Source organism: Triticum dicoccoides, chromosome 1B, assembly GCF_002162155.2.
Source record: "Triticum dicoccoides isolate Atlit2015 ecotype Zavitan chromosome 1B, WEW_v2.0, whole genome shotgun sequence".
Taxonomy (NCBI): domain Eukaryota; kingdom Viridiplantae; phylum Streptophyta; class Magnoliopsida; order Poales; family Poaceae; genus Triticum; species Triticum dicoccoides.
The window spans coordinates 473,805,705-473,822,507 of NC_041381.1; positions in this window are offsets into that span (position 1 = coordinate 473,805,705).

The window sequence follows — 16,803 nt, forward strand, 5'->3', positions numbered from 1 at the left end:
TCACCTACAGCAAAATCACTAGCATCACACATAATTTCAAAAGGTAAATTCCAATCAGGTGGCCGAACAATAGGTGCAGTGATCAAAGCTTTCTTAAGTGTTTCAAATGCTTCTACACAATCATCATCAAAGACAAAAGGAATATCTTTTTGCAATAAATTAGTCAGAGGCCTAGAGATTTTAGAAAAGTCCTTAATGAACCTCCTATAAAAACCGGCATGACCAAGGAAACTTCTTATACCTTTTATGTCCTTGGGACATGGCATCTTTTCAATAGCATCAACTTTGGCTTTATCAACTTCAATACCTCTCTCGGAGATCTTGTGCCCCAAGACAATGCCTTCATTAACCATAAAGTGACATTTTTCCCAATTCAGGACGAGGCTAGTGTCTTCGCATCTCTGCAAAACTCGATCAAGGTTGCTCAAGCAATCATCAAAAGAAGATCCATAGACGGAGAAGTCATCCATGAATACCTCACAAATCTTTTCACAAAAATCAGAGAATATAGCCATCATGCATCTTTGAAAGGTAGCAGGTGCATTACATAAACCAAAATGCATACGTCTATAAGCAAAAGTACCAAAAGGGCAAGTAAAAGTAGTTTTAGATTGATCCTTCGCTGACACAAGTATCTGAGAGAAACCAGAATAACCATCTAGAAAGCAGAAATGTGTGTGTTTGGATAGTCTTTCTAGCATTTGATCAATAAAAGGTAAGGGGTAATGATATTTCTTAGTAGCTTTATTTAACTTATGGAAATCAATTACCATCCTATAGCCTGTAATAATTCTTTGCGGAATCAATTCATCTTTATCATTAGGAACATCGGTAATACCTCCCTTTTTAGGAACACAATGGACATGGCTTACCCATTCACTATCAGCAACGGGATAAATAATACCTGCCTCAAGGAGCTTTACTATCTCCTTTCTTACCACTTCTTCCATCTTGGGATTTAATTGTCCTTGAGGATCTCTAACTGGTTTGGCATCATCCTCCAATGTAATTTTGTGTTGACATAACGTGGGACTAACGCCCTTAAGATCATCCAGAGTATATCCAATAGCTGCTCGGTGCTTCTTCAGAGTTTTCAATAATCTTTCTTCTTCTTTCTCTGAAAGGTTAGCACTAATAATAACAGGATATATTTCTTTTTCATCAAGATAAGCATACTTAAGATTATCAGGTAAAGGTTTGAGTTCAAACACAGGATCACCCTTGGGTGGAGGGGGGTCCCCAAGAATTTCAACGGGAAGGTTATGTTTCAGCATAGGTTCCTGTTTAAGGAACACTTCATCTATTTCCTCTCTTTCCTTCATAAACATATCGTTTTCATGATCTAGCAAGTATTGTTCTAACGGATCAGTAGGAGGAACAACAATGGAAGCAAGACCAATAATTTCATCTTTACTAGGTGGTTGCCTTTCACGAGGTTGTCTACTAAACTTAGCGAAATTAAACTCATGAGACATACCATCTATGCCAACAGTGACAATATTCTTTTCACAATTAATCTTAGCACTAGTTGTATTCAAGAAGGGTCTACCAAAAATAATGGGACAAAAATCATCTTGTGGGGAACCAAGAACAAGGAAATCAACAGGGTATTTAACCTTCCCACACAAAACTTCAACATCTCTAACAATCCCAACAGGTTTAATGGTATCCCTATTAGCAAGCTTAATAGTAACATCAATGTCTTCTAATTCTACGGGTGCAATGTCGTGCATAATTTGTTTATATAAATCATAAGGTATAGCGCTAGCACTAGCACCCATATCACATAAGCCATGATAATAATGATCTCCTATTTTAATAGAAATAACAGGCGTGCCTACGACAGGTCTACGTGTCTTAGTATCTGGCCTAGCAATATGAGCAGTCTCACCACACAAAGAAATAACATGCCCATCTAAATCCTCATCCAAGAGATCTTTAACCATAGCAATACTAGGTTCAACATTAATTTGCTCAGGAGGTGTAAAATTCCTAGTATTACTCTTACGAACAATAGTCGAAGCTTTAGCATGATCCTTTATCCTAACAGGAAAAGGAGGTTTTTCAACATAAGCAGTAGGAATAATAGGATCACTATAGGTAATAGTCTTTCCTTCAACTGTAATAGGTGCAACTACTTTCACTTCAACAGGAGGATTATATTTAAACCACTTCTCTTTAGGGAGATCAACGTGAGTAGCAAAAGATTCACAGAAAGTAGCTACTATCTCAGAGTAAAGTCCATATTTAGCGCTAAATCCACGAATAGCATCGGTATCCATAAAAGATTTAACACAATCGAACTTAGGTGTCATACCTGACTCCTTACCATCGTCGGAACCCCAATCTTCAGAGTTGCGTTTACCCGAGAGAGCTCATGATTGGGGCATGAATATAACATTGACTTAAGCCTCCCCCAAGCTTGAGCGATGCTTTCTCCATCGCGAGGCCAGAAATTATATATGTAATTACGATCATGATGAACAAGGTGCATAGGATAGAACTTCTGGTGAAATTCCAACTTCAATCGCTTATAATTCCAAGATCTCGTATCATCACATAGCCTATACCATGTCATTGTATCTCCCTTCAAAGATAAAGGGAAGACCTTCCTTTTGACAACATCATCGGGAATACCTACAAGCTTAAATAATCCACAAACTTCATCCACAAAGATAAGGTGTAAAGCGGGATGCAATGTTCCATCTCCTGCAAATGGATTAGCTAGCAGTTTCTCTATCATACCCGAAGGGATCTCAAAGTAAATATTTTCATAAATTTTAGTAGGTTGAGGAGAAACTCTTTGCTCATCTGGTTGGGGTGAAGATACCCCAAACAAGCCCCTCAAAGGACTAGTTTCCATAGTGACAAGTAACAGAAAATTTCAGCACACTATATAAATGTTTCCTTACCAAGTTCCACTCACCAAAAGCACTACACTCCCCGGCAACGGCACCAGAAAAGAGTCTTGATGACCCACAAGTGTAGGGGATCAATCGTAGTTCTTTCGATAAGTAAGAGTGTCGAACCCAACGAGGAGCAGAAGGAAATGATAAGCGGTTTTCAGTAAGGTTTTCTCTGCAAGCACTGAAATTGTAGGTGATAGATAGTTTTGTGATAAGATAAATAGTAATGAGTAACAAGTAAATAAAGTGCAACAAGGTGGCCCAATCCTTTATGTAGCAAAGGATAAGCCTGGACAATTTCTAATAATGAGAAAGGAGCTCCCAAGGACACATGGGAATTATCGTCAAGCTAGTTTTCATCACGTTCATATGATTCGCGTTCGGTACTTTGATAATTTGATATGTGGGTGGACCGGTACTTGGGTACTGCCCTTACTTCGATAAGCATCCCACTTATGATTAACCCCTATTGCAAGCGTCTGCAACTACAAAAGAAGTATTAAGGTAAACCTAACCACACTAGTAAACATATGGATCCATATCAGCCCCTAACGAAGCAACTCATAAACTAGGGTTTAAGCTTCTGTCACTCTAGCAACCCATCATCTACTTATTACTCCCCCATGCCTTCCTCTAGGCCCAAATAATGGTGAAGTGTCATGTAGTCGACGTTCACATAACACCACTAGAGGAAAAGACAACATACAACTCGTCAAAATATCGAACGAATACCAAATTCATATGACTACTAATAGCAAGACTTCATCCATGTCCTCAAGAACAAACCTAACTACTCACAAAGCATATTCATATTCATGATCAGAGGAGTAATAATATTCATAAAGGATGTGAACATATGATCTTCCACCAAGTAAACCAATTAGCATCAACTACAAGGAGTAATCAACACTACTAGCAACCCATAGGTACCAATTTGTGGTTTTGATACAAGATTGGATACAAGAGATGAACTAGGGTTTTGAGAGGAGATGGTGCTGGTGAAGATGTTGATGGAGATTGACCCCCTCCCGATGAGAGGATCGTTGGTTATGATGTTGGTGATGATTTCCCCCTCCCGGAGGGAAGTGTCCTCGGCAGAACAGCTCCGCCAGAGCCCTAGATTGGTTCCGCCAAGGTTCCGCCTCATGGCGGTGGAGTTTCGTCCCGTAAGCTTGCCCACGATTTTTTCCAGGGTAAAAGTGATGATATAGCAGAAGATGGACACCGGAGGCCCACCAGGGGGCCCAGGAGATAGGGGGCGCGCCCTATAGGGGGGCGCCCCCTGTCTCCTGGACATGGTGTGGCCCCCCTGGTGTATTTCTTTCGCTCAGAAATTCTTATTAAATCCAAAAAGATGTTTCGTGGAGTTTCAGGACTTTTGGAGTTGTGCAGAATAGGTTTCCAACGTTTGCTCCTTTTCCAGCTAGAATTCTAGCTGTCGGCATTCCCCCTCTTCATGGTAAACCTTGTAAAATAAGAGAGAATAGACATAAGTAATGAGATATAATGTGTAATAACACCCCATAATGCAATAAATAATGATATAAAAGCATGATGCAAAATGGACGTATCAGGAGACTATCATTTGAAGCACAAGATCAAGGAGTTCATCATCAACACACCATCTATTACCTTTTGGAGAGTGGTGTCTCCTAGATTGGTTACGTGTCACTTGGGAGGTTCCGTCAAGATTGTGGAGTTGAACCAAGGAGTTTGTAAGGGCAAGGATATTCCCTACTTCGTGAAGATCTACCCAAGTGAGGCAAGTCCTTCATGGGCGATGGCCATGGTGGGATAGACAAGGTTGCTTCTTCGTGGACCCTTCGTGGGTGGAGCCCTCCGTGGACTCACGCAGCCGTTACCCTTCGTGGGTTGAAGTCTCCATCAACATGGATGTACGATAGCACCACCTATCGGAACCACGCCAAAAATCTCCATGTAAACATTGCGTTCGCTCCCTCCAAACTCCTCCCATTTACTTTCATATGCAATGATTTACATTCCGCTGTTATACTCTTAGAATTGCATGTGTAGGTTGTACAGTTGTCCAGTTGTCTGTCCAAACCTTTCACCCGCGCCTGTCCATCTTTGCCGCCTCGAGGTCTCCGGATTGTCTCCACCGTTGTCAGCGACCTCCTGCCGCTCGTCTTTGCCGCTGTCAAAGGGAATCTTCACTGTCGTTGTCGCTGTAGCGAGCTCATCGCCAAGTAAGGGTATGAACTCGACCCCTTGTGCAATCTTTACCTCTGATTCTTGCACTAAGGTCAATGCCATGATTCTTGCCACGTTTGAGATACTTCGATCCAACCAAAACTTCCTTCAGATTAGTTTTGAACCAAAAACTTAGGGTTAGGTTTCCGCTGAACTCATCTCGGACCGACCGATTTGGAGAATCCGGTCTCACCAATTTGGCCCAGGCCATTGCACATGTATTATTTGGTATGACCGAAACATACAAATCGGTGTGCCCGAGTTCATTTCTCTGTGAAACCCTAGCAATCTCGGAGTTACCGAACTGTACCTCGGTCTGACCAATTTCACATGTTTAGACTCTAAAAGTTGCTTCGGTGTCATCGAGTTTGACATATCGGTAGCTCCTAAATGATTTCCGTAGAAAACTGAAACTAAGTTTTTGACTCATTTGTTTTGCAAAATCTCTGCACTTTGTGATGCTCATCCACTCTGTCTCAACACTATCTATTCACAGGGTCAGGTTTTAGTGTCAGCCTTGTCAAACAACAGTGACAGCCCGAACAGATCCAAGGAGCGGGTACACATGAGTGAGGGCACTAGTCCTTCTAACAGCAGCTATGATGATGGGAGCAGAAGCACTCCTAGCAACCTGCCTAAGGCTCCAACCGGGTAGAGGATGAAGAAAACCTCTGACTCGGCAGATGAAGACTTTGCGGCTGATGAGGAAGTCACCTCAAAGAAGAAGGTTGTCAACAAGGAGTTTGGCGCTGCAGCTTCAACCAAGCCAGGTCTGAAGAAGAAGGCACTTGCCAGAAGGATTCCTATGTCCAAAGACATAGCCTCAACACACGAAGCAATTAAGCTCACTCTTGAGCCAACGGAGACTGCTGAGGGCAAGAAGAGAAAGGAAAGGGTCAAGGAGACCATGGCTAGAGTGATTGGGAAGCCATCCATGATCAGGTCATCAGATGAAGCGGAGGAGGAAGAGCCAGTTGTACCTCCTGCCAAAACTCAAAAGCTGATGGGGGATGCCATCAAGTTAGGGGCTGCTCCATCCAAGCCCAAGATGCCCCCATGGTTGCTTCTGCTGCACAAGTTTCTAAGCCAGTAGCACCCAAAATATCAACAAGAAACAACCCACCTGCTGAGAAGAACAAGGCCCTAGTGCCTGAGGTTGAAGAAGAAGAAGATGCCCAAGTGCTCAAAAAGTTGAAGCCCAAGATACCAGATCATGATGATACACATCCAGTGCCTGAAAATATGAAGATGAGACAGGATTGGCAACCCTGACTTAAAATCAAGAGAGTCTTGAGAGGATCATCGAGACAAAGTTTTATGATCTAGACTTGAAGGTCACAGAGATCCAGACTACAGTTGAGCAGCTCAAGGAAGAAGCTGAAGAGAGAAGAGGGAGAGCTACCACCGAAGTCTTTCAGAGAGTACAAAGGGCACAAAGGTCTATAGCTGTGCCAGCCAGTGACACTAGGGATACTACTTTCGCACCAGCAGCTACAGCCTCTATCGTTCCTCCAGTTGCAACTCCACCAGCTCCACAGACCTCTTTAGATGTATTTGTTGCAGGACTCCTCTCAATGCAACCTTCGCACGCCGGAGCTCCCGAAGATTGTGCTTAGAGAGCCGCATTGCACTATGCATTTTTAGGCTTTTTTGGTAATTTGTTGCCAAAGGGGGAGAAAATGTATAGATCATAGGCTTCAAGAGAGAGAGAGTGTGTGTTTTGCTTCTTTTTGCCTCTCTTGCTACCTTTTTGCTTGCTTGTTTAGTTGATACACTATTTATGCTTGTGCGTGAGATACTCCTATGATCATGTGTTTGATCATATTATGATTTATTGTGTGCTTGAACGATGATATTCTATCTCTTATGTATGATCATTCATATCTTGCCTTGGTGATGACTGCATCTTTCATATTCTATCATTTTGAGCGCTCCGCCAAGTTGTATGTGACATGTAATAGTAACCCATGATCCTAATCGATTGTGCATTTGTAGTAAAAAGCAAATTTTAAATAATGCACAACTTAGGGGTAGCTCTTGCTTATCACATACTTCTCAAAGCGACGATGTACTTCATTTTTATTATCATCTGTCGAAGCTTTGATCTATATATTGTCATCAATTAACAAAAAAGGGGAGACTGAAAGTGCAACTAATCCTCGTGTGGTTTTGGTAATTCATAACAACATATAGCTCATTGAACTAATATCCATTCAATATTAATGTTTCAGAAAGTTCAATGATTGGTATGGCTTGGACTAGAGATGTGGACCCCTTAAAATGCTAAGGGCACATATTGGCAAAAGCTCATGACTCATAATTTTCATTTTAGTGATCCAAGATCACATTGAGTCCATAAGAAACGCCAGTACTATTAAAAGGGGATGAGGTGTTGCTTAATGGCTTGCTTGCGCAAAATTCTTAGTGATATGCTCCAAAAGCCCTCAACCACTTTCTCATTTCCACATATGTCCTAAACCTAAAGTCAAACTCAAACCCACCGATTTGATCTATCCGGCGCCACCGAGTTTACTTGACATAGCCATAGCCAGAAACCCTAATCAGTTCGGTCTCACCGATAGGGATCTCAGTCTCATGTAGATGGGATTGCAAACTCTCTTTTCCCTTCATAATGTTTCGGTCTAACCAACATGAGCAATCGGTCCCACCGAGTTCACAATGCAAACTCTCCTTTTCCTTTTCGTAACGTTTTGGTCTCACCGAAATTAGTGATTGATCCCACCGAGTTTGCCTGACCAAGTCTCTGTTTGCTTATTACTGAAATCGGTCTCACCGAGTTCATGTGATCGGTCTCACCGAGATGAGGTTTTGCCCTAACCCTAGCGCATCGGTCCCACCGAGTTGATACTGTCGGTCTGACCGAAAAGCCTAACGTTCACATTTTGAACCAGATCGGGCCCACCGAGTTTCACTATTCGGTCCCACCAAGTTTGGTAAATTGTGTGTAATGATTAGATTTTGTGTGGAGGCTATATATACCCCTCCACCCCCTTCTCCATTTGAGAGAGAGACATCAGAACGTGCCTACACTTCCACTACTCATTTTCTGAGAGAGAACCACCTACTCATGTGTTGAGACCAAGACATTCCAATCCTGCCACAAGAATCTTGATCTCTAGCCTTCCCCAAGTTGCTTTCCACTCAAATCATCTTTCCACCATATCGATGTCTGTGAGAGAGAGTTGAGTGTTGGGGAGACTATCATTTGAAGCACAATAGCAAGGAGTTCATCATCAACACACCATCTATTAACTTTTGGAGAGTGGTGTCTCCTAGATTGGTTAGGTGTCACTTGGGAGCCTCCGTCAAGATTGTGGAGTTGAACAAAGGAGTTTCTAAGGGCAAGGAGATCGCCTACTTCGTGAAGATCTACCCAAGTGAGGCAAGTCCTTCATGGGCGATGGCGATGGTGGGATAGACAAGGTTGCTTCTTCATGGACCCTTCGTGGGTGGAGCCCTCCGTGGACTCACGCAGTCGTTACCTTTCGTGGGTTGAAGTCTCCATCAACATGGATGTATGATAGCACCACCTATTGGAACCACGCCAAAAATCTCCATGTCAACATTGTGTTTGCTCCCTCCAAACTCCTCCCATTTACTTTCATATGCAATGATTTACATTCCGCTGCTATACTCTTAGAATTGTATGTGTAGGTTGTCCAGTTGTCTGTCCAAACCTTTCGCTCGTGCCTGTCCAGCTTTGCCGCCTCTAGGTCTCCGGATCGTCTCCACCGTCTCCAGCGACTTCCTGCCACTCGTCTCCGCCGCCGTCAAAGGGAATCTTCACCGCCATTGTCGCTGTAGCAAGCTCATCGCCAAGTTAGGGTATGAACTCGACCCCTTGTGCAATCTTTACCTCTGATTCTTGCACTAAGGTCAATGCCATGATTCTTGCCACGTTTGAGATACTTCTATCCAACCAAAACTTCCTTTAGATTAGTTTTGATCCAAAAACTTAGGGTTAGGTTTCCGCCGAACTCATCTCGGACCGACCGATTTGGAGAATCCGGTCTCACCAATTTGGCCCAGGCCATTGCACATGTATTTTTCGGTATGACCGAAACATACAAATCGGTGTGCCCGAGTTCATTTCTCTGTGAAACCCTAGCAATCTCAGAGTTACCAAACTGTACCTCGGTCTGACCAATTTCACATGTTTAGACTCTAAAAGTTGCTTCGGTGTCACCGAGTTTGACATATCGGTAGCTCCGAAATGATTTCTATAGAAAACTGAAACTAAGTTTTTGACTCATTTGTTTTGCAAAATCTCTGCAATTTGTGATGCTCATCCACTCTGTCTCAACACTATCTATTCATAGGGTCAGCTTTCAGTGTCAGCCTTGTCAGACAACAGTGACAACCAGAATAGATCCAAGGAGCGGGTACACATGAGTGAGGGCACTGGTACTTCTAACAGCAGCTATGATGATGGGAGCAAAAGCACTCCTAGCAACCTGCCTAAGGCTGCAACCGGGTAGAGGATGAAGAAAACCTCTAACTCAGAAAATGAAGACTTTGTGGCTGATGAGGAAGTCACCTCAAAGAAGAAGGTTGTCAAGAAGGAGTTTGGCACTACAACTTCAACCAAGCCAGGTCTAAAGAAGAAGGCACCTTCCAGAAGGATTCCTATGTCCAAAGCCATAGCCTCAACTGTCATGCCCAAGATGCGACCCTATCCTAAAGGAACTCGAAGGTCCCACTAAGGATAGAAGTGCATCTTGAAGACGCTTTGCAAGGTGGATATCATTACATCAAACCATTACATAATAGTTGGGGATACATGCAAGAGGCATACAATGCCACACGAATACAACAACATCATACATAAGAGCACCATCCGACTACGGATGAAACACAAACAGAAACTCAAACGACATCCACCCTGCTAGCCCAGGCTGCTGACCTAGAACCTATCCCCTGATCGAAGAAGAAGCAGAAGAAGAACTCCAAAACAAGTAACATCGCTCTCGCGTCATGATCATCGCAATACTTGTACCTGTAACTGTTGTTGTAGTAATCTGTGAGCCACGAGGACTCAACAATCCCATTACCATGGGTATCAAGACTAGTAGAGCTTAATGGGTAAGGAAGGGGTAAAGTAGTGAGGTTGCAGCAGCGACTAAGCATATATGGTGGCTAACATACGCAAATAAGAGCGAGAAGAGAAGCAAACGGAGCGATTGTGAAGCTAGCAATGATCAAGAAGTCATCCTGAACTCCTACTTATGTCAAACATAACCCAAAATCGTGTTCACTTCCCGGACTCTGCCGAAAAGAGACCATCACGGCTACACACACGGTTGATGCATTTTAATTCGAATCTGGTGTCAAGTTGTCTACAACCGGATATTAACATATTCCTATCTGCCACATAACTGCGGGCATGGCTCTCGAAAGTTTATACCCTGCAGGGGTGTCCCAACTTAGCCCATCACAAGCTCTCACGGTCAACGAAGGATATTCCTTCTCCCAGGAAGACCCAATCAGTCTTGGAATCCCGGTTTACAAGACATTTCGACAATGGTAAAACAAGACCAGCAAAGCCGCCCGATGTGTCGACAATCCCGATAGGAGTCGCACGTATCTCGTTCTCAGGACACACCGGATAAGCAAAGCGTACAGGTATCGACGTAACCCAAGTTGCCAAGGGATGGTCCCGAACGGTGCTCTAGTTTGGACCAACACTCCGAGGAGCACTGGCCCGGGGGGTAAAATAAAGATGACCCTCGTGAGCGCGACTCCCAAGGGAAAAAGGCTAGGTGAGGCAAATGTAAAACCAAGGTTGGGCCTTGCTGGAGGAGTTTTATTCAAAGCGGACTGTCAAGGGGGTCCCATAAATCACCCAACCGCGTAAGGGACTCAAAATCAAGGAACATAACACCGGTATGACGGAAACTAGGGCGGCAAGAGTGGAACAAAACACCAGGCATAAGGCCGAGCCTTCCACCCTTTACCAAGTATATAGATGCATTAATTAAATAAGAGATATTGTGATATCCCAACATAATCCTGTCCATCATGGAGCAATCTTCAACTTCAGCTGCAACTAACAACGCTATAAGAGGGGCTGAGCAAAAGCGGTAACATAGCCAAGCAACGGTTTGCTAGGAAGGGTGAAAAAAGGTTAGAGGCTGACATGGCAATTTGGGAGGCTTGAAGAACAAGTGATAGGTAGCGCAGCATAGCGATAGAACGAAGCAACTAGCATAGCAATGATAGTGGTGAGATCCAGGGTAACGGTCATCTTGCCTGAAATCCCGCTAGGAAGAAGAACGAGTCCATGAAGAAGATGAACGGACGTAGTCAAACGAATCCTCACAAATGCAGCGTTACCGGAACTATCAAGGAGAAGCGCAAACGAAAAGAAGTAAACAACATGGTAAACAACCATCATATAAACATGGCATGATGCACAATCAAGTATGATTCATGTCCGATTTAATGAGGCATGGCATGGCAAAGTGCAACAATCAATACTACAAATTAAGTGGAGCTCAATTTGCAACGAGTTGCATATTGACGAAACACCACATCAATTATTTAGTTCTCTCTCGGTTATGCACCCAACAATATTAAATGTTATTAAACATGGCAAGGGATGAAGCATATGAAAACTACCTATCTAGGCAAGTTTAAATGAGGCCGGAACAACAAACAACAATTCCGGAAAAACCTCATATGCATATTTTGAATTTGCTACTGTTCTGCCTTAAACATAATTTTATTGTTGTTAAACAGCAAAATAAAGTGCAGCAAGTTAATCTACGCATTTTTCTACCCCATTTACATATAAAGTTTATTTAAAATGGAGCTATGGTTATTTAGTTATGAAATAAATCATTTTAACATGGCATTTAAGCAAATTAATGCAAACAGCAATTTAAACATTTTAAACATGGATGAACACAACATATTATGAAACTAGATGAAAGACTAAGAATTTTACATGTTTACATCATCTTAATCTGATGCACCATTTGTGAGTTATTAAATGCATGATCTAGAGGGACTTTTCTGTAAAACAGCAACTCTCTAGATAAATGGCAAAATCGCTGGACAGAAAAAAAACAGGTTATGGGCCGAAACTGATTGGCCCAACAATGCACAGGGCAATAGTGGCTGGGCTGAGGCTCACCAGAGGGCCTTGGGCCAGCGGATCTGGTGGGCTGGGGTGGCTGAAGGGGCGCGGCTGGGCCTGATCCGGAGACAACGACGCGGTCAACGCAAGCGGGAGGCTGGGCGCGCTGTCCAGACGAAGCAGGGGACGAAGGGGAAGCAGAGGCGCAGGACTGCGATGGCGCTGGTGGCCTCCAGTGAGCTGAGGAGGTCCGGCGGTCGAGAGGCGCGCGGGATGGCCGGTTCCAGACGTGGGGGTTCAATTCAGGGCAACGGTGGACGGAACCAGCGAACGGAGCGGAGTGGAGCTCCATGCTTCGGGCACCATGGACGAGCTCCATGCATCGTTCCTGTAAACCACATCGGAGAGAGAGGGCTGGAGAGATTAGGGAGAGCAAGGAGATGAATAAAAGAGAGAGGGGGAGGAAGAAGGAGAGCGGGACGGCCTGGTCGTGAAGCAGGGGATGCAGGGGTGATGGCCGCGGCCGGACTTGGCGACGGGGACGCGCGAGGGCGGCGCGAGAACCACTGAATCCGAGACCAGGGCGGCGTGAGGCTATAGGAAGCTCCGGCTGGTCGAGGTACTTGGCGACGCGGAAGCCGGGGTTGGGGTCCTCGGCCGCGGGGTGTGGAAGGAAGAGCTCGGGGTGGCCTCCAGCCAAGCAGGCGGGCGTGCACAGGCGGGAAGGAGCATAGGCGAAGACTCGGGCTCCTGCTGATCCAGAGAGCAAGGGGGCTGCGTGTTTGCTGTGGTTGGACGGCGGCGGAAATCAAGGGAATTGGTCGGGGAGGATTTGGATCGAGAAGCGATGGAGGCTGGCTGGTTGGGATGGATCCCGAGGGAGAAAGGTGAGTAGGTGGCGGCGGCGGGTGAGGGGATGGATGGATTGGACACGCTAGTTAGGGTTTCATCTAAATATATAGCAAGAGGATTTGGGTAGGGGTCGTTTGGGTCCCTCCGATCGTAATCGGACGTCCCGGAATAAATAGGTTAGGAAGACCGAAAGAGAAACCGAAGATGTTTTATAGATGTTTCGGGATGATCCAGACTCATCGGTCATGACAGTCCGGGTCGGGTCTGGGAGAAGTTTCGGACACGTGCGCGAGGGGGCTGCGAACTGGCAAGAGAGGTTAGGTGGTTGGACAAGAGGGAAACAAAAACACGGTTGGTCTCAGAACGGTCAACGAAGGCAAAGGGGACGCGGCGACCACGAACGACTACGAGTTTTATGAACACATGCGGATGCAATGCGCATGATGCTATGAGATGAAATGCAAGACATGAACAAAAAGCAAAACAAAAGACAAAAACCAAACCACGGAGGAAATAACATATCGCATCTTCAGAAAAAGGCAAGAGTTGGAGTTATGAATATGGAAAGTTGTATCCGGGGTGTCACATCAACATAGGAAGCAATTAAGCTCACTCTTTAGCCAAAGGAGGCTACTGCGGGCAAGAAGAGAAAGGAAAGGGTCAAGAAGGCCATGGCTAGAGTGATTGGGAAGCCATCCATGATCAGGTCATCAGATGAAGCGGAGGAGGAAGAGCCAGGTGTACCTTCTGCCAAAACTCAAAAGCTGATGGGGGATGTCATCAATTCAGGGGCTGCTCCATCCAAGCCCAAGACGCCCCCATGGCTGCTTCTGCTGCACAAGCTTCTAAGCCAGCAGCACCCAAAAGATCAACAAGAAACAACCCACCTGCTGAGAAGAACAAGACCCCAGTGCATGAGGTTGAAGAAGAATAAGATGCCCAAGTGCTCAAAATGTTGAAGCCCAAGATACCAGATCATGATGATACACATCCAGTGCCTGAAAATATGAAGATGAGAAAGGATTGGCAACCCTGACTTAAAATCAAGAGAGTCTTGACAGGATCATCTTCATGTTTCAGATAGTTCAATGATTGGTATCGCTTGGAGTAGAGATGTGGACCCCTCAAAATGCTAGGGGCACATATTGTTAAAGCTCAAGCCTCTTCATTTTCATTTTAGTGATCCAAGATCACATTGAGTCCATAGGAAAAGCCAGTACTATTAAAAGGGGATGAGGTGTTGCTTCATGGCTTGCTTGCGCAAAATGCTTAGTGATATGCTCCAAAAGCCCTCAACCACTTTCTCATTTCCACATATGTCCTAAACCTAAATTCAAACTCGGCCCCACCGATTTGAACTATCCGGCGCCACCGAGTTTACTTGACATAGCCATAGCCAAAAACCCTAATCAGTTCGGTCTCACTGATAGGGATCTCAGTCTCATGTAGATGGGATTGCAAACTCTCTGTTTCCCTTCATAATGTTTCGGTCTAACCAACATGAGCAATCGGTCCCACTGAGTTCGCAATGCAAACTCTCCTTTTCCTTTTCGTAACATTTTGGTCTCACCTAAATTAGCGATCGATCCCACCTAGTTTGCCTGACCAAGTCTCTGTTTGCTTATTACTGAAATTGGTCTCACCGAGTTCATGTGATCGGTCTCACCGAGATGAGGTTTTTCTCTAACCCTAGCGCATCGGGCCCATCTAGTTGATATTGTCGGTCCCACCGAAAAGCCTAACGTTCACATTTTGAACCAGATCGGTCCCACCGAGTTTCACTATTCGGTCACACCAAGTTTGGTAAATTGTGTGTAATGTTTAGATTTTGTGTGGAGGCTATATATACCCCTCCACCCCTTCTCCATTTGAGAGAGAGCCATCAGAACGTGCCTACACTTCCACTACTCATTTTCTGAGAGAGAACCACCTACTCATGTGTTGAGACCAAGACATTCCAATCCTACCACAAGAATCTTGATCTCTAGCCTTCCCCAAGTTGCTTTCCACTCAAATCATCTTTCCACCATATCCATATCTGTGAGAGAGTTGAGTGTTGGGGAGACTATCATTTGAAGCACAAGAGCAAGGAGTTCATCATCAACACACCATCTATTACCTTTTGGAGAGTGGTGTCTCCTAGATTGGTTAGGTGTCACTTGGGAGCCTCCGTCAAGATTGTGGAGTTGAACAAAGGAGTTTGTAAGGGCAAGGAGATCGCCTACTTTGTGTAGATCTACCCAAGTGAGGCAAGTCCTTCATGGGTGATGGCCATGGTGGGATAGACAAGGTTGCTTCTTCGTGGACCCTTCATGGGTGGAGCCCTCCATGGACTCTCGCAACCATTACCCTTCATGTGTTGAAGTGTCCATCAACGTGGATGTACGAGAGCACCACATACCGGAACCACACCAAAAATCTCCGTGTCTACATTGTGTTTTCTCCCTCCAAACTTCTCCCCTTTACCTTCATATGCAATGATTTACATTCCGCTGCTATACTCTTAGAATTGCATGTGTAGGTTGCTTGCTTGACTTGTGTTAAGTTGCTAAAATCTGCCAAGACTTAAAATTGGGAAAAAACTAGATTTTTATTTGGTCAAGTAGTCTAATCACCCCCTCTAGACATACTTTCGGTTCTAAAATTGGGAAAAATCTGCCAAGACTTAAAATTGCATGTGTAGGTAGTCCAGCTGTCTGACAAGGCTACATCACAAAGTTCGAACCCTTTGAGTGAGGAGCACTCTGTGCCACCAATTCGTCATAGACTTAAACTTCCAAAACCTCTTAATGCATTTCGGTCCGACCGATTCATCCCATTCTATCATACCGAGTTCATTGAGTTAATCTAGGTTTCAATCTCAGTGCAACCGATTTGAAATTTTCGATCTCAACGAGTTGCAGTAACCGCTTGCAATTCTGCATCTCGGTGCCACCGAGTTGTTCCACTCGGTTACACTGACAGGGTTTGGATACAAATACCCATGGGCCAAATTTTGGAAATTCCTCCAAACCTTTCGCCCGCGTCTGTCCAGCTCTGCCGCCTCGAGGTCTCCGGATCATCTCCACCGTCGCTAGCGACCTCCTACCGCTGGTCTCCGCCGCCGTCAACGGGAATCTTCACCGCCTTGTCATTGTAGCGAGCTCATCTCCAAGTTAGGGTATGAACTCGACCCCTTGTGCAATCTTTACCTCTGATTCTTGCACTAAGGTCAATGACATGATTCTTGTCACGTTTGAGGTACTTCTATCCAACCAAAACTTACTTTAGATTAGTTTTGATCTGAAAACTTAGGGTTAGGTTTCCGCCGAACTCATCTTGGACCGACCGATTTAGAGAATCCGATCTCACCAATTTGGCCCAGGCCATTGCACATGTATTTTTTGGTATGACCGAAACATACAAATCGGTGTGCCCGAGTTCATTTCTCTGTGAAACCCTAGCAATCTCGGAGTCACCAAACTGTACCTCGGTCTGACCAATTTCACATGTTTAGACTCTAAAAGTTGCTTCGGTGTCATTGAGTTTGACATATCGGTAGCTCCAAAATGATTTCTGTAGAAAACTGAAACTAAGTTTTTGACTCATTTGTTTTGCAAAATCTCTGCACTTTGTGATGCTCATCCACTCTGTCTCAACACTATCTATTCACAGGGTCAGCTTTTAGTGTCAGCCTTGTCAAACAACAGTGACAGCCCGAACAGATCCAAGGAGCGGGTACACATGAGTGAGGGC